This window comes from Amblyomma mixtum, unplaced genomic scaffold (genome assembly GCF_055824585.1).
Source record: "Amblyomma mixtum isolate Tamu unplaced genomic scaffold, ASM5582458v1 scaffold_21, whole genome shotgun sequence".
Taxonomy (NCBI): domain Eukaryota; kingdom Metazoa; phylum Arthropoda; class Arachnida; order Ixodida; family Ixodidae; genus Amblyomma; species Amblyomma mixtum.
Genome location: NW_028317718.1, coordinates 978,988 through 996,487, shown reverse-complemented (window position 1 = coordinate 996,487; position 17,500 = coordinate 978,988). Strand labels below are relative to the sequence as shown.

Genomic DNA, 17,500 nt, shown 5'->3' with positions numbered 1-17,500 from the left:
GCCCGGTAGACGGGGTTGCCTCTTTCGGACTTTGCCGTTCGGGCGCGTCTGCCCCGGTAGACGGGGTCGCTTTATTCGGACTTTGCCGTTCGGGCGCGTCTGCCCCGGTAGACGGGGTCGCTTTATTCGGACTTTGCCGTTCGGGCGCGTCTGCCCCGGTAGACGGGGTCGCTTTATTCGGACTTTGCCGTTCGGGCGCGTCTGCCCCGGTAGACGGGGTCGCTTTATTCGGACTTTGCCGTTCGGGCGCGTCTGGCCCGGTAGACGGGGTTGCCTCTTTCGGACTTTGCCGTTCGGGCGCGTCTGCCCCGGTAGACGGGGTCGCCTCTATCGGACTTTGCCGTTCGGGCGCGTCTGCCCCGGTAGACGGGGTTGCCTCTTTCGGACTTTGCCGTTCGGGCGCGTCTGGCCCGGTAGACGGGGTCGCTTTATTCGGACTTTGCCGTTCGGGCGCGTCTGCCCCGGTAGACGGGGTCGCTTTATTCGGACTTTGCCGTTCGGGCGCGTCTGCCCCGGTAGACGGGGTTGCCTCTTTCGGACTTTGCCGTTCGGGCGCGTCTGCCCCGGTAGACGGGGTCGCTTTATTCGGACTTTGCCGTTCGGGCGCGTCTGCCCCGGTAGACGGGGTTGCCTCTTTCGGACTTTGCCGTTCGGGCGCGTCTGCCCCAGTAGACGGGGTCGCCTCTTTCGGACTTTGCCGTTCGGGCGCGTCTGGCCCGGTAGACGGGGTCGCTTTATTCGGACTTTGCCGTTCGGGCGCGTCTGCCCCGGTAGACGGGGTCGCTTTATTCGGACTTTGCCGTTCGGGCGCGTCTGCCCCGGTAGACGGGGTCGCTTTATTGGGACTTTGCCGATCGGGCGCGTTCGCCCCGGTTGACGGGGATGCCCCTTTCGGACTTTGCCGTTCGGGCGCGTCTGCCCCGGTAGACGGGGTCGCCTCTATCGGACTTTGCCGTTCGGGCGCGTCTGCCCCGGTAGACGGGGTCGCTTTATTCGGACTTTGCCGTTCGGGCGCGTCTGCCCCGGTAGACGGGGTCGCTTTATTCGGACTTTGCCGTTCGGGCGCGTCTGCCCCGGTAGACGGGGTTGCCTCTTTCGGACTTTGCCGTTCGGGCGCGTTCGCCCCGGCCGACGCGGGCCGAAAGTCGTTTGCGACTTTGCCTTCCCTGTGTAGGGCGTTCAAAGGCGCATCTTTTGTTACCAATCTCGTCACTTTGCTACCAGTCTGGGCCGAGATACGTGCGATTGAACGGCATCGCCTAGGCAGACGCGGTACGGGGTTTTCGAATTTTTAAAGGTCCTTTTCTCTGGTGGAGCACGACGAATTTTACAGCGCCGCGTCGGCCGCGCTGCGGCGCATCTTTTTCGAGCATCGGCGCTCCTCTCCTGACATTGCGGTCGGAGCAGCGGGCGATTCACCGCTCGCGACAGGGAGACTTTGACCATTTCAAACTTTTCACGGCCGGCCGCTATGTCTCAAGCCTTCGCAATTTGAAGTCAGTGTGTAGGCGAATCTTTTGCCACCGGTCCCGTCGTTTTCCTGCCATTCTCGCTCGAGATAGGGGCGATTCAACAGTCTCGCCTAGGCAGACGCGGTTCCCTCCCCGGCGAACGCGGTAAACGGTCTTCGAGTTTTTAAAGGCCGAGCGCGACGAAATTTACGCCGCGGTTCGGCCGCGCTGCCGCGCATCTTGTGCAGTCATCGCCGACCCGCTGCTTCCAATGCAGCCGGAGAAGCGGGCGATTGACCAGGCTTCGCGGCGGTTCCCGTGGGCGCAGCCGCTCAATTTTTAGTTGCGCGCGTTGGGCTGAGAAAGGCGAACATTTTGAGACCTTTCCCGTCCCTTTCGCGCAACGCAAGTGAGAGTTACGCTCGTTTGAAGCTCGCCTAGGCAGACGCGGTCCCGCCTAGGCAGACGCGGTAAATGGTCTTCGAATTTTTAAAGGCACTTTGAACTGGCGGAGCGCGACGAAATTTACGCCACGGTTCGGCCGCGCCGGCGCGCATCTTGTGCAGTCATCGCGGACTCGATGCTTCCACTGTAGCCGGAGCAGCGGGTGATTGACCAGGCTCGCAAGGGGCCGCCTTTTCTAATCTTCGCGGCCGTTCCCGTGGGCGAATTCGCTCCATTCTTAGTTCCGCGTGTGGGGCTGAGAAGGGCGAACATTTCGAGACCTCTCCCGTCCCTTTCGCGCAACGCAAGTGAGAGTTACGCTCGTTTGAATCTCGCCTAGGCAGACGCGGCCCCGCCTAGGCAGACGCGGTTCCCTCCCCGGCGAACGCGGTAACTGGTTTTCGAATTTTTATAGTAACTTTCAACTGGCGCAACGCGACGAAATTTACGCCACGTGTCGGCCGCGCTGGCGCGCATCTTGTGCAGTCGTGCTCGACCCGCTGCTTCCACTGCGGCCGGAGCAGCGGGTGGTTGACCAGTCTCGCAAGGGGCCGCGTTTTCGAATTTTCGCGGCCGTTGCCTTGAGCGCAGCCACTCAATTTTTACTTGGTCGTGTTGGGCAAAGAATGGCGAATATTTTGAGACCTTTCCCGTCCCTTTCGCGCAACGCAAGTGAGAGTTACGCTCGTTTGAAGCTCGCCTAGGCAGACGCGGTCCCGCCTAGGCAGACGCGGTTGCCTCCCCGGCGGACGCGGTAAATGGTTTTCGAGTTTTTAAAGGCACTTTGAACTGGCGGAGCGCGACGAAATTTACGCCACGGTTCGGCCGCGCCGGCGCGCATCTTCTGCAGTCATCGCGGACTCGATGCTTCCACTGTAGCCGGAGCAGCGGGTGATTGACCAGGCTCGCAAGGGGCCGCCTTTTCTAATCTTCGCGGCCGTTCCCGTGGGCGAATCCGCTCCATTCTTAGTTCCGCGTGTGGGGCTGAGAAGGGCGAACATTTTGAGACCTTTCCCGTCCCTTTCGCGCAACGCAAGGGAGAGTTACGCTCGTTTGAAGCTCGCCTAGGCAGACGCGGTCCCGCCTAGGCAGACGCGGTTGCCTCCCCGGCGGACGCGGTAAATGGTTTTCGAGTTTTTAAAGGCACTTTGAACTGGCGGAGCGCGACGAAATTTACGCCACGGTTCGGCCGCGCCGGCGCGCATCTTGTGCAGTCATCGCGGACTCGATGCTTCCACTGTAGCCGGAGCAGCGGGTGATTGACCAGGCTCGCAAGGGGCCGCCTTTTCTAATCTTCGCGGCCGTTCCCGTGGGCGAATCCGCTCCATTCTTAGTTCCGCGTGTGGGGCTGAGAAGGGCGAACATTTCGAGACCTCTCCCGTCCGTTTCGCGCAACGCAAGTGAGAGTTACGCTCGTTTGAATCTCGCCTAGGCAGACGCGGCCCCGCCTAGGCAGACGCGGTTCCCTCCCCGGCGAACGCGGTAACTGGTTTTCGAATTTTTATAGTAACTTTCAACTGGCGCAACGCGACGAAATTTACGCCACGTGTCGGCCGCGCTGGCGCGCATCTTGTGCAGTCGTGCTCGACCCGCTGCTTCCACTGCGGCCGGAGCAGCGGGTGGTTGACCAGTCTCGCAAGGGGCCGCGTTTTCGAATTTTCGCGGCCGTTGCCTTGAGCGCAGCCGCTCAACTTTTACTTGGTCGTGTTGGGCTAAGAATGGCGAATATTTTGAGACCTTTCCCGTCTCTTTCGCGCAAAGCAAGGCAGAGTTACGTTCGTTTGAATCTCGCCTAGGCAGACGCGGCCCCCGCCTAGGCAGACGCGGTTCCCTCCCCGGCGAACGCGGTAACTGGTTTTCGAATTTTTAAAGGCACTTTCACCTGGCGCAACGCGACGAAATTTACGCCACGTGTCGGCCGCGCCGGCGCGCATCTTGTGCAGTCATCGCGGACTCGATGCTTCCACTGTAGCCGGAGCAGCGGGTGATTGACCAGGCTCGCAAGGGGCCGCCTTTTCTAATCTTCGCGGCCGTTCCCGTGGGCGAATCCGCTCCATTCTTAGTTCCGCGTGTGGGGCTGAGAAGGGCAAACATTTTGAGACCTTTCCCGTCCCTTTCGCGCAACGCAAGTGAGAGTTACGCTCGTTTGAAGCTCGCCTAGGCAGACGCGGTCCCGCCTAGGCAGACGCGGTTGCCTCCCCGGCGGACGCGGTAAATGGTTTTCGAGTTTTTAAAGGCACTTTGAACTGGCGGAGCGCGACGAAATTTACGTCACGGTTCGGCCGCGCCGGCGCGCAGCTTGTGCAGTCATCGCGGACTCGATGCTTCCACTGTAGCCGGAGCAGCGGGTGATTGACCAGGCTCGCAAGGGGCCGCCTTTTCTAATCTTCGCGGCCGTTCCCGTGGGCGGATCCGCTCGATTCTTAGTTCCGCGTGTGGGGCTGAGAAGGGCGAACATTTTGAGACCTCTCCCGTCCCTTTCGCGCAACGCAAGTGAGAGTTACGCTCGTTTGAATCTCGCCTAGGCAGACGCGGCCCCGCCTAGGCAGACGCGGTTCCCTCCCCGGCGAACGCGGTAACTGGTTTTCGAATTTTTATAGTAACTTTCAACTGGCGCAACGCGACGAAATTTACGACACGTGTCGGCCGCGCTGGCGCGCATCTTGTGCAGTCGTCCTCGACCCGCTGCTTCCACTGCGGCCGGAGCAGCGGGTGGTTGACCAGTCTCGCAAGGGGCCGCGTTTTCGAATTTTCGCGGCGGTTTCCGTGGGCGCAGCCGCTCACTTTTTAGTTGCGCGCGTTGGGCTGAGAAAGGCGAACATTTTGAGACCTTTCCCGTCCCTTTCGCGCAACGCAAGTGAGAGTTACGCTCGTTTGAAGCTCGCCTAGGCAGACGCGGTCCCGCCTAGGCAGACGCGGTTCCCTCCCCGGCGGACGCGGTAAACGGTTTTCGAATTTTTAAAGGCACTTTCACCTGGCGGAACGCGGCGAAATTTACGCCACGTGTCGGCCGCGCTGCGGCGCATCTTGTGCAGTCGTCCTCGACCCGCTGCTTCCACTGTAGCCGGAGCAGCGGGTGATTGACCAGGTTCGCAAGGGGCCGCCTTTTCGAATCTTCACGGCCGTTCCCGTGGGCGCAGCCGCTCAATTTTTAGTTCCGCGTGTGGGGCTGAGAAAGGCGAATATTTTGAGACCTTTCCCGTCCCTTTCGCGCAACGGAAGGCAGAGTTACGTTCGTTTGAAGCCCGCTCCGGTAGACGCGCTTATGACCCGCGGGGGTCTGGGTACTTATCGCTGCATATATAAGGGGGCATACCGCCTAGGCAGACGCGAAACAGTAAAGCGTCCGCTTTGTCAGCAAAGTCCGAAACGGACCTCTCGACGCCCGGGAGGTGAATTCGGGCTTTAGGCGGCCTCGGCAGATGTGATTTTCATGAGTTTGTGCATTATTTATGCGAGTTTTGCGGCGAACGCGCCTCGAGTACGGCGGCTCGCCCGACGGCTATGTCCACGAGTACGGCTCGTGCGGGGCGCCGCGGAAGCGCGGTTGTGCGATGCCGCAGCAAAGCGCGCACGATTTGAGTGGCTTTTGCGGCGAACGCTCCTCGAGTACGGCGGTTCGCCCGATGACAATGTCCACGAGTACGGCTCGTGCGGGGCGCCGCGGAAGTGCTTTTTGCGATGCCGCAGCAAAGCGCGCACGATTTGAGTGGCTTTTGCGGCGAACGCTCCTCGAGTACGGCGGTTCGCCCGATGACAATGTCCACGAGTACGGCTCGTGCGGGGCGCCGCGGAAGTGCTTTTTTGCGATGCCGCAGCAAAGCGCGCTCGATTTGAGGGGCTCTTGCCGCCAACGCGCCTCGAGTACGGCGGTTGGCCCGATGACAATGTCCACGAGTACGGCTCGTGCGGGGCGCCGGGGCAGCGCTTTCGTGCGATGCCGCAGGAAAGCGCGCACGATTTGAGCGGCTCTTGCGGCGAACGCGCCTCGAGTACGGCGGTTCGCCCGACGGCTATGTCCACGAGTACGGCTCGTGCGGGGCGCCGGGGCAGCGCTTTCGTGCGATGCCGCAGGAAAGCGCGCACGATTTGAGCGGCTCTTGCGGCGAACGCGCCTCGAGTACGGCGGTTCGCCCGATGACAATGTCCACGAGTACGGCTCGTGCGGGGCGCCGCGGAAGTGCTTTTTTGCGATGCCGCAGCAAAGCGCGCTCGATTTGAGGGGCTCTTGCCGCCAACGCGCCTCGAGTACGGCGGTTGGCCCGATGACAATGTCCACGAGTACGGCTCGTGCGGGGCGCCAGGGCAGCGCTTTCGTGCGATGCCGCAGGAAAGCGCGCACGATTTGAGCGGCTCTTGCGGCGAACGCGCCTCGAGTACGGCGCTTCGCCCGACGGCTATGTCCACGAGTACGGCTCGTGCGGGGCGCCGGGGATGCGCTTTCGTGCGATGCCGCAGCAAAGCGCGCACGATTTGAGCGGCTCTTGCGGCGAACGCGCCTCGAGTACGGCGGTTCGCCCGACGGCTATGTCCACGAGTACGGCTCGTGCGGGGCGCCGCGGAAGCGCGGCGTTGTGATGCCGCGGAAAAGCGCGCACGATTTGTGCGGCTCTTGCGGCGAAAGTGGCACGAGTACGGCGATTTACTCACCCACGGAGGTCTGGGTACTTATCGCTGCTATTATATGGGGGTCCCAGTGGAGCAGTCGGCGGCGCGCGCCCGCGTGTGCGCGCCGTGACCGGGTCTGATATGCGGCCTCGTGCCCAGCGTGTCCCCGTCCCTCGGACCCCACGGCATTCGTCTGCAGCCTCATCCGCGTCTGCGATAGGGGCTGGTTGTCGGACGACGCTGTTTCCACGTTTTACGAGGTGTGTTCCGTGCTACCCGGACTCGATTCCGTGCGAGCGCGCCGAAGACGCGGGCGTGTCCCGTCGTCTGGCGGCTTGGCCGTCTCGGCTACGCAGCAAGCGCCGTCCAGTTGCCTAATGCTGCGGCCCTAGAGGCCGATGTGCGCACTGGTGGGCGCGTTACAAATGCTTTGCCTAAAGGCACACGTGCTCTCTTGCCGCGTGGCGATTGCCGTACCTACGGGTCGGATGCCGCAGCGAGCTCGAACGATGCACGGGCAGCGCAAGCTGCCGCGAAAAAGATGCGTCGCGCGCTGGGGGTTTATGGCGGCCCTATCGGCGGCGACGAGGCACCCTTCTGGAGCGAAAAGGGAATGCCTATGCATCATACCTGGTTGATCCTGCCAGTAATCATATGCTTGTCTCAAAGATTAAGCCATGCATGTCTAAGTACATGCCGAAATAAGGCGAAACCGCGAATGGCTCATTAAATCAGTTATGGTTCCTTAGATCGTTTCTTTCTACTTGGACAACTGTGGCAATTCTAGAGCTAATACATGCATTGAGCCTGAAGGCCTTTGGCTGACGGGCGCTTTTATTAGACCAAGACCCATCGGGCTCTGCCCGTACTCTGTGGTGACTCTGGATAACTTTGTGCTGATCGCATGGCCATGAGCCGGCGACGTTTCTTTCAAGTGTCTGCCTTATCAACTTTCGATGGTAGGTTACTTGCCTACCATGGTTGTTACGGGTAACGGAGAATCAGGGTTCGATTCCGGAGAGGGAGCCTGAGAAACGGCTACCACATCCAAGGAAGGCAGCAGGCGCGCAAATTACCCACTCCCGGCACGGGGAGGTAGTGACGAAAAATAACAATACGGGACTCTTTTGAGGCCCCGTAATTGAAATGAGTACACTCTAAATCCTTTAACGAGGATCAATTGGAGGGCAAGTCTGGTGCCAGCAGCCGCGGTAATTCCAGCTCCAATAGCGTAGACTAAAGCTGCTGCGGTTAAAAAGCTCGTAGTTGGATCTCAGTTCCAGACGAGTAGTGCATCTACCCGATGCGACGGCTCGGACTGAACATCATGCCGGTCCTCTCTTGGTGCCCTTCATTGGTGCGTCTCGAGGTGGCCTGCGCTTTTACTTTGAAAAAATTAGAGTGCTCAACGCAGGCGAGTCGCCTGAATAAACTTGCATGGAATAATAGAACAAGACCCCGTTTCTGTTCTGTTGGTTTTTGGAATACGGGGTAATGATTAAGAGGGACAGACGGGGGCATTCGTATTGCGGCGCTAGAGGTGAAAATCTTGGACCGTCGCAAGACGAACTACTGCGAAAGCATTTGCCAAGAATGTTTTCTTTGATCAAGAACGAAAGTCAGAGGTTCGAAGGCGATCAGATACCGCCCTAGTTCTGACCATAAACGATGCCAACCAGCGATCCGCCTGAGTTACTCAAATGACTCGGCGGGCAGCTTCCGGGAAACCAAAGTATTTGGGTTCCGGGGGAAGTATGGTTGCAAAGCTGAAACTTAAAGGAATTGACGGAAGGGCACCACCAGGAGTGGAGCCTGCGGCTTAATTTGACTCAACACGGGAAAACTTACCCGGCCCGGACACTGGGAGGATTGACAGATTGAGAGCTCTTTCTTGATTCGGTGGATGGTGGTGCATGGCCGTTCTTAGTTGGTGGAGCGATTTGTCTGGTTAATTCCGATAACGAACGAGACTCTAGCCTATTAAATAGGTGCGGGGTTCCCAGCACCTTACAACCTTCTTAGAGGGACAAGCGGCTCCTAGCCGCACGAAACAGAGCAATAACAGGTCTGTGATGCCCTTAGATGTCCGGGGCCGCACGCGCGCTACACTGAAGGAAGCAGCGTGTCTTTATCCCTGTCTGAAAAGACTGGGTAACCCGTGGAACTTCTTTCGTGATTGGGATAGGGGCTTGCAATTGTTCCCCTTGAACGAGGAATTCCCAGTAAGCGCGAGTCATAAGCTCGCGTTGATTACGTCCCTGCCCTTTGTACACACCGCCCGTCGCTACTACCGATTGAATGATTTAGTGAGGTCTTCGGACCGATGTCCGGCGCGGCCTTTCGGTTGCGCCGGTCTGTTGGAAAGATGACCAAACTTGATCATTTAGAGGAAGTAAAAGTCGTAACAAGGTTTCCGTAGGTGAACCTGCGGAAGGATCATTACCGGATTGTGCTTGTCACACCCGGCGCCGCCCCCACTTATAAGCGGGGGAAGGCCTCAACCGCGGAGTTGCGAGATTCTGAAGCCGCTTCTCTGCACAAACTGTTGCGCCCAGCGGAGCTCCGTCACCAAGGGAAAGTCGGACGGGCTGTATCCGCAGGTTTGAACGGCGTAACGCACCACTCATGGTGGGCTTTCGGTTGTCGACAACCGTCGAAGAGGCGCAAACAGAGCCGGTAGGCAGGCCGAGGGAAAGGCCTGCCCGCTGCCAAGGGAACGGCGGCGGCTGCTGCGAAGTACGAAAGGAAACGCTGCTCGCTGGCTTTGTCGTGTTGCGACCACGAGTCGGTAGGCGGGCCGAGGGAAAGGCCTGCCCGCTGCCAAGGGAACGGCGGCGGCTGCTGCGAAGTACGAAAGGAAACGCTGCTCGCTGGCTTTGTCGTGTTGCGACCACGAGTCGGTAGGCGGGCCGAGGGAAAGGCCTGCCCGCTGCCAAGGGAACGGCGGCGGCTGCTGCGAAGTACGAAAGGAAACGCTGCTCGCTGGCTTTGTCGTGTTGCGACCACGAGTCGGTAGGCGGGCCGAGGGAAAGGCCTGCCCGCTGCCAAGGGAACGGCGGCGGCTGCTGCGAAGTACGAAAGGAAACGCTGCTCGCTGGCTTTGTCGTGTTGCGACCACGAGTCGGTAGGCGGGCCGAGGGAAAGGCCTGCCCGCTGCCAAGGGAACGGCGGCGGCTGCTGCGAAGTACGAGAGGAACCGCGGCTCGCTGGCTTTGTCGTGTTGCGACCACCAGTCGGTAGGCGGGCCAAGGGAAAGGCCTGCCCGCTGCCAAGGGAACGGCGGCGGCTGCTGCGAAGTACGAGAGGAACCGCGGCTCGCTGGCTGGGAAACTGCGCTTCTGCGCGACGCGCACGCGGCGGGACGCGCGCGGCCCAGGGAACGGCCGCGCGCGAAAGGTCTCGCACTGCGGGCGCGGAGTCTGACGCCGCGCCGACGGCGCGAAAGGAGGCACCGGGACCGAAAAGGACGAGGGATTATAATCCCGCACTTTGAACGCATTCGCGGCAGCCGGGTTCTCTTGCTGCTTCGTCCTTCCCAGCCTTCGAGTAGTCTGTCGGTGCGCTACCGAAACGCCGTCCATGGCACTGTGGCCGGTGGGCTCCTATTGCGGGAGTAGACTGATGAACGTCCGCTTTGCGGCTTGTTCCAAGTACGCGCTGCGTAGCCACGGCTAGGCGGTGCCTGTCTCCTTGCGAAGCAATGATGTGGCGAAATGGTCGAGTAGGGAGCAGCACGATGGCGCACCCGGGGGCGGCCGGACCGGGGGGCGTTGGGAAAACCCCCTCCCCTACAAAAGGGTGCAGCAGCGGTAGGCGGTGATGACTCGCCTTGAAAGATGTGAACAGCAGTTGAGTGTGAACAGCAACAAAAAAACCGCTGCTGGAGTCCGGGGGTAGCGTCGCTGCAGATCGCAGAAAGGTGCGTGAGGACGGTGGCACAGAGCTCCAAGAATATATATTTCTAGCAAACGCCGGTGCTTCGAGGTGTTCTGCGGTCAAGCCCGTGCGTGTGGAGCGGGCGTGCCCAAGAAGGCACAAGAAGACCCACCTCTGATGAAGACCGGAATTGGAGCGTCACGCGTCGGCTCAGCACTTCTGCCTTAGTGGTTGCCAAATGCCTCGTCATCCTATTAGTGACGCGCAAGCCATTATCGCACAAAAGCTTCGAGAGACTTTGCTCGCTTTGGCTTTGAGGCACGCGCAGCATGCCGAACGGACGGCTGCGAGGTGCGAAAGACGTCGGTCGAAACTGCGACTGGAGACCAGGGGAAAAGCCCGGTGCCTAAAACCCTGGTTGTACTGTACGGATTTGAACAAACCAAACGCACGACTCTAAGCGGTGGATCACTCGGTTCTCGGGTCGATGAAGAACGCAGCCAGCTGCGAGACTTGGTGTGAATTGCAGGACACACTGAGCACTGATTCTTCGAACGCACATTGCGCCCTTGGGTCTTCCCTTGGGTTCGTCTGTCTGAGGGTCGGATCATATATCAAGAGAGGCGCCGGCGCCCGGGGATGGCGCGGCCGGTGACTCGTTTTGACCGTGTCGGCAAAGAGGACGGCTCTGTATGGAACGCCGAAGATCCCTCGAAAGACTTTGCGAATGAGGAGGAGAGCGGGTCGAACCCTTCAGCCGCGCGCAAAGCGGCAGAGTCGGGTCGCCCTGCGCTGACGTAACGCGGGCCGGCGGCTGCTAGCCGTAGAGCGTCACGCCTCAGAAAGCGACCGCCGCAGGAAGGGATTACCTGCAGGGAAAGAGCGGTCCGACGGGAGACGAGGCTGTTTGGACGGGCGGCGAAGCGCTGCCTGCTGGCCCGCGGAGAAGTAGCCGAACTGCTGCGAGAAGCGCAGAGACGGGAACGCCCTGTTCCGGGCACGCCCGCGCGAGAAAAAGGGATACCTCGCGCGGGGTGCAGGGAGGTGACGGGCGCGAGCGCGGTGTGCGCAGCACAGTTCGGCAAAGTGCAGAGGCGCGCCGTGTGCGCGGCAACGAAGGGGTCCCCCGGACCCTGCGGAAAGGGACCGCCTCCTCGAGTGGGCGCGAAGTCGAGTACGGGTCGAACGGACGCGATCTCGTTGCGAGCGCAGTCCGCCGTCGGTCTAAGTGCTTCGCAGTCTCTGCCCCGAGAAAAACTGGGCCACTCCAGTTGGGGCGGGGGCGACGCAAAACTCTGACGATGCCCCTACGCCAGGCCGAGGTCGTTCTCTCGAGGGAAAGAGAGGCGGCAGGGAATTTATTCGGCCGCGGCGGTCGGGGGTTCACACTCTCTGCGTTCAGTGTTCCGCGCGCAACCGAATGCGCGCCGTCCCGAGCGCCGGTCAGAGGTGCCTTCCAGTCTCGCTCGCAGTCGCCGAGGGTGCTGCCGACTGAGAGCGGGGAATGGGCGGAAGGTGCCGGCCGGAGACGAGGGAAGGACGCGCGCGCGCGACCGCGCCGGAATCGAACGCGAGAAAATGCATATCTGTGTCGACCTCAGATCAGGCGAGACAACCCGCTGAATTTAAGCATATCACTAAGCGGAGGAAAAGAAACCAACAGGGATTCCCCGAGTAGCTGCGAGCGAAACGGGACCTAGCCCAGCACCGAATCCCCCGTCCTTGCAGGCGGTCGGGAAATGTGGTGTATGGGAGGCAACGTTCCCGGGAGTTTGCGACGGTGCAAGTCCCCCTGACAGGGGCTTGTCCCAGAGTGGGTGCCAGGCCCGTCTCCGCCGTTGCGCGCCCGGGACGAAGCCTCCCGTGAGTCGGGTTGCTTGAGAGTGCAGCCCTAAGTGGGTGGTAAACTCCATCTAAGGCTAAATACGACCGAGAGACCGATAGTCAACAAGTACCGTGAGGGAAAGTTGAAAAGAACTTTGAAGAGAGAGTTCAAGAGTACGTGAAACCGCTTAGAGTAAAACGGGTGGGCCCTCGAAGCTCGAAAGCGGTGGGATTCAGTCTCCGGACGACTGCCGAGCTGGCGGCGTCGGGTAAACGGCTCCTCTCGGGGGGCTGTTCCGGCTGCCAGTGCGCGGACGCGGTCTCCGGGGTGCGCACTTCCCACCGCCGGTAGAACGCCGCGACGGACGCGGGTCAATGGGAAAAGTACGACTTTGAGTCCGGCTCTGGAGGTGCCCTGCTCGTCCCCTCGGGGGCGGTTCGCGGGAGTTATACCTTGCCGTGCACGAAGAGTTCGTCACCCCGTCCAGGCCCCATGGGCTTCTCCCGGCTGTCGGGAGGCCCGAACGATGACGCCCTCTGGAATCGGAGCGGAGGACCCGCTGGGCAAGCTTGTCGCCTCTCGTTGTCCGGGTTGGTCCCGCGGCGGCGGGCTGGCGGCGAGAAGCCGGGCGAGCGGGGAGTTCTCCCGCGGAGGCGCTATCGTGGTTTGCGGCGAGTAGGTCGGTAACCCACCCGACCCGTCTTGAAACACGGACCAAGGAGTCTAACATGTGCGCGAGTCAATGGGTCTCTCGAAACCCAATGGCGCAATGAAACGTGAAGGCCCTTCGTGGGCCGCGTTGCGATCCCGGACCGCACAGGGGTTCGGGCGCAGCAACGGCCCGTCCCAGGCGCTCACTTGTCGCCGGGGCGGAGCGAGAGCGCACACGTTGGCACCCGAAAGATGGTGAACTATGCCCGGGCAGGACGAGGCCAGAGGAAACTCTGGTGGAGGTCCGAAGCGATTCTGACGTGCAAATCGATCGTCCGATCCGGGTATAGGGGCGAAAGACCAATCGAACCATCTAGTAGCTGGTTCCCTCCGAAGTTTCCCTCAGGATAGCTGGCGCTCGATGGGAGAGCAGTCACACCTGGTAAAGCGAATGATTAGAGGCATTGGGGTCGAAACGTCCTCAACCTATTCTCAAACTTTCAATGGGTGTACGGGAGGCCTTCTGGGTTGAGGCCTCCCGCTGCGATGAGAGTGCCAAGTGGGCCACTTTTGGTAAGCAGAACTGGCGCTGTGGGATGAACCAAACGCCGGGGTAAGGCGCCCGAGTCGGGACGCTCATGAGAACCCATGAAGGGTGTTGGTTGCTTAAGACAGCAGGACGGTGGCCATGGAAGTCGGAATCCGCTAAGGAGTGTGTAACAACTCACCTGCCGAAGCAACTAGCCCCGAAAATGGATGGCGCTCTAGCGTCGCGCCTATCCCCGGCCGTCGCTGGCAGAGTAGCACGTGGGGGTGCTAAGCCGCGACGAGTAGGAGGGCCGCAGCGGTGGGCGTTGAAGGTGTCGGGCGCGAGCCCGCCTGGAGCCGCCGCTGGTGCAGATCTTGGTGGTAGTAGCAAATACTCAAGTGAGAACCTTGAGGACTGAAGTGGAGAAGGGTTCCATGTGAACAGCAGTTGAACATGGGTCAGTCGGTCCTTAGGGAAAGGAGAAATCCTTTCAGAAGCGGGCGCGTTTGTGCAGCTCTGTCTGTCGAATCGGAGACGCCCCGCTGCAACCGAAAGGGAATCGGGTTAACAGTCCCGAACCCGGCTACGGAGATCGGTCCTTCGGGGCCCAGTGCGGCAACGCAAACCAGCTCGGAGACGCCGATGGGAGCCCCGGGAAGAGTTTTCTTTTCTCTGTAAGGAGATCGAGTCCCTGGAATGGGTTCACCCCGAGATAGGGACGGTGGCTCCGTAGAGCAGTGCGGCTCTTGCGCTGTCCGGTGCGCTCCTGTCGGCCCTTGAAAATCCGAGTGAGGGAGTGTGATTTTCGTGCCGGACCGTACCCATATCCGCAGCAGGTCTCCAAGGTGAACAGCCTCTAGTCTCTAGACCAATGTAGGTAAGGGAAGTCGGCAAAACGGATCCGTAACCTTGGGAAAAGGATTGGCTCTGAGGGCTGAGCCGGTCGGGCTGGGGTCCAGAAGCAGGAATGGCACTGCACCGGGACTGGGCGAGGCTCGCCGCCGTCAAAAGCGGTGCGGCCGAGCCCGGACCAGCGTCGGGACCTTCCTGTGGAAAGCCACAGCTGTGCTTGTTCCGGGGGCTTCGTGCCCGAGGTTCTTGCTTCGGCCGGCAGAAAACAGCCAACTCAGAACTGGCACGGACCGGGGGAATCCGACTGTCTAATTAAAACAAAGCATTGCGAGGGCCGTAACGGTGCTGACGCAATGTGATTTCTGCCCAGTGCTCTGAATGTCAACGTGAAGAAATTCAAAAAAGCGCGGGTAAACGGCGGGAGTAACTATGACTCTCCTGCTGCGGATATGGGTACGGTCCGGCACGAAAATCACACTCCCTCACTCGGATTTTCAAGGGCCGACAGGAGCGCACCGGACAGCGCAAGAGCCGCACTGCTCTACGGAGCCACCGTCCCTATCTCGGGGTGAACCCATTCCAGGGACTCGATCTCCTTACAGAGAAAAGAAAACTCTTCCCGGGGCTCCCATCGGCGTCTCCGAGCTGGTTTGCGTTGCCGCACTGGGCCCCGAAGGACCGATCTCCGTAGCCGGGTTCGGGACTGTTAACCCGATTCCCTTTCGGTTGCAGCGGGGCGTCTCCGATTCGACAGACAGAGCTGCACAAACGCGCCCGCTTCTGAAAGGATTTCTCCTTTCCCTAAGGACCGACTGACCCATGTTCAACTGCTGTTCACATGGAACCCTTCTCCACTTCAGTCCTCAAGGTTCTCACTTGAGTATTTGCTACTACCACCAAGATGTGGTGGTAGCAGATCACATCTCTGCTCCCGGGTGAATTTCGGTAAGCCCGGTTGGCCTTTCCGCGTCCGTGCTTCGGCACACGTCCACCATGGTAACCTGGTCACCTAAAGGTGACCAGGGCTAAAGGAAAGGAACGGGGTACCTGGGTGGTAAGCCCCTACTCTGGCCCAGGACTCCTAACTGAGAGGGCAAAAGCGGCACTGGGCCCAGCAAGCCCTTTGCCGTAAAATTCTTGGCGCTATGGAACGAAAACATGAGAAAAACCTAAGCGGCCGTCGAGCGGCGGGCGCTCCAAGATTGAGAGAGTTCGATCGGAGAGAAGGGTCCTCTGGTGCAGAGGGGAGTTCTGGGGCTCCCCCTGCTTTGTGCAGCCTTTGTGGCAAAACCTTTGGATCCCAAAAAGGGTTGAAAATTCATATCGGGAAAATGCACAAAGACTTGAAATTGAGTGCAGTTGGTGGTTCGGGGCACCACCATGCTATTACAGGAGCCTCTGGAAAAGAGGACAGAGGTTCCTTCGGGAGTGGGTCTAACGACCAACAAATCGTTGCGGGTCCTAGCGCACGAATTGGGACTGCTTGCAGGACGCAGTCAGGAGAAAGACCGATGATGACGAGGGCCAAGGCCCGGATGAGACAAGAGACTCAAAGAGGTCAAAATGTTGACAGTTTAGGGACCCCAGAGGTCCCAGTGAAACCTGGAACGGACGCAGACCAGGTCAGGGCAGGAAGTGGAAAAGGGTTGTCACACAGCGAGCGCGACTTGCTGTGTTCAGCAATCGGGGGTGGTGACCTCGATGCAATCCCGCTCAGGGATAGTTCAGGGACCCCAGAGGTCCCAGTGCCTGGAACGGACGCAGACCAGGTCGAGGCAGAAAGTGGAAAAGGGTTGTCACACAGCGAGCATGACTTGCTGTGTTCAGCCATCGGGGGTGGTGACCTCGAGGCAGTCCCGCGGGATGTTTCCATCCGCGGCGAGACGGAGGTGTCAGAGGCTAGGAAGGAAAGGGGGGCAGAACTCCTGGTGAAAGCACGAACTGTGTGCCCGGACCGCGCCAAACTTAATAGTCCGGGTTCCACGGTGGATCGGCGTGCGATTAGCCAGCGAGGGATGCCCTCTGAGTACTCCAACACACACCACTTGGGTGTGGGTGCACGAACTGCGGTCCGGGATGGCGCGAACAGAAATGATCCTGGACCCGCGGTGAATCGGCGTGCTACCCCCCCGAGTGGGACGTGTGCTCGTTTTCCAACGAGTTCATCTCGTGATCTGTCGGGCAACGCTCGGCACGTTTTGGAGAATGCGCAGCAGAGTGCTGCTCTCGCGTCTACCGGGGCTACCGCCCCGGTAGACGCGATTTTTGTTGCCGCCGCCCCGGTAGACGCGGTTTTGGCTTCGCGGGACCCCGCCCCGGTAGACGTGGTTTCTGTAGATCCGGCGGGCATCGGTGGAGAGGTGTCACTCACCTCGACTCTTCGAGGGACAACACAACGGTCTGGTCGCGTTACGGTTCGGAAACGGAGCTCCGTGGGGGGCGAGGTCCAGGCCGCCCCATCGTCCATTTCCTCTCATCGTTGGTCGTCTCCGGTGGCGTCCGGATCCGGGTCGGATGTTCCATCTTCCTCCGATAGTGATGTGGTTGTGACGCGGAAACATCCTGGCGCTAGGCGCAATGTAATTAGTTCAAGCAGTGGCAGTTCCGGGTGCGAAGGGGATGACGGTAAACGCACTGCTGATGGTATAATGTCGGTCGCTGGTCCATCCACTGCTAGGCAGGACCAACTTGCTAGGCTGCAGAGCGCGGTGCTGAGTTCGGACTCTGACGAGTCACCTGAGCTCAGCCATAACACGTGTATCGACTGTGGCAGAACTTTTACGACAAAGGTAGGCCTCAGTCTTCATCGGAAACGGGCCCACTTACACGCATACAATGCTGACATAGTGGTCAGCAAGACGAAACCCAGATGGCTTCCGGAGGAGAACTTCAGGCTGGCTTCTCGAGAAGTACAGATCCTGAAGAAGGCAAGGGAGGATAGAGTCCACATTTACAACATGAACGAAAGGTTGCACGCGTTGTTTAGACATCGTACGTTCGATAGTCTAAAGTCGCACCGGCGTCAGCCTGCCTACAAGAAGTTAGTAGCAGACCTCCTTGCCAAACCTTCGGAGCCATTAACTGAGGTAGCTAGTTGTGACGAGTGTGTGAGTTGTGACGATGAAGCTGCGGCCCATATACCACTTAGCGATACCAACACCAAAACAGATCACGACCTAAATCGTGACGAACTTAGATCCTTGGTTAACAGACCATGTCCCCGACTCTTCGGGGCGGACGACCTATGGGCAATCGCGAAGCTCT

General features: G+C 59.9%; 2 non-coding genes and 2 pseudogenes across 2 annotated transcripts; 3 read left to right on the top strand and 1 right to left on the bottom strand.

Annotated features, from left to right (window-relative positions):
* The window catches only part of LOC149324704 (uncharacterized), a 100,706-nt pseudogene extending 84,003 nt beyond the window's left edge, over positions 1 to 16,703 (bottom strand).
* Positions 7,131 to 8,945, top strand: LOC149324707 (small subunit ribosomal RNA). Its single transcript, XR_016286752.1, has one exon. It is a non-coding gene; the product is annotated as a small subunit ribosomal RNA (ribosomal RNA).
* On the top strand, positions 10,832 to 10,984 carry LOC149324706 (5.8S ribosomal RNA). Its single transcript, XR_016286805.1, has one exon. It is a non-coding gene; the product is annotated as a 5.8S ribosomal RNA (ribosomal RNA).
* On the top strand, positions 11,995 to 14,246 carry LOC149324705 (large subunit ribosomal RNA; annotated as a pseudogene).
* Positions 16,704 to 17,500: the final 797 nt, after the last annotated feature.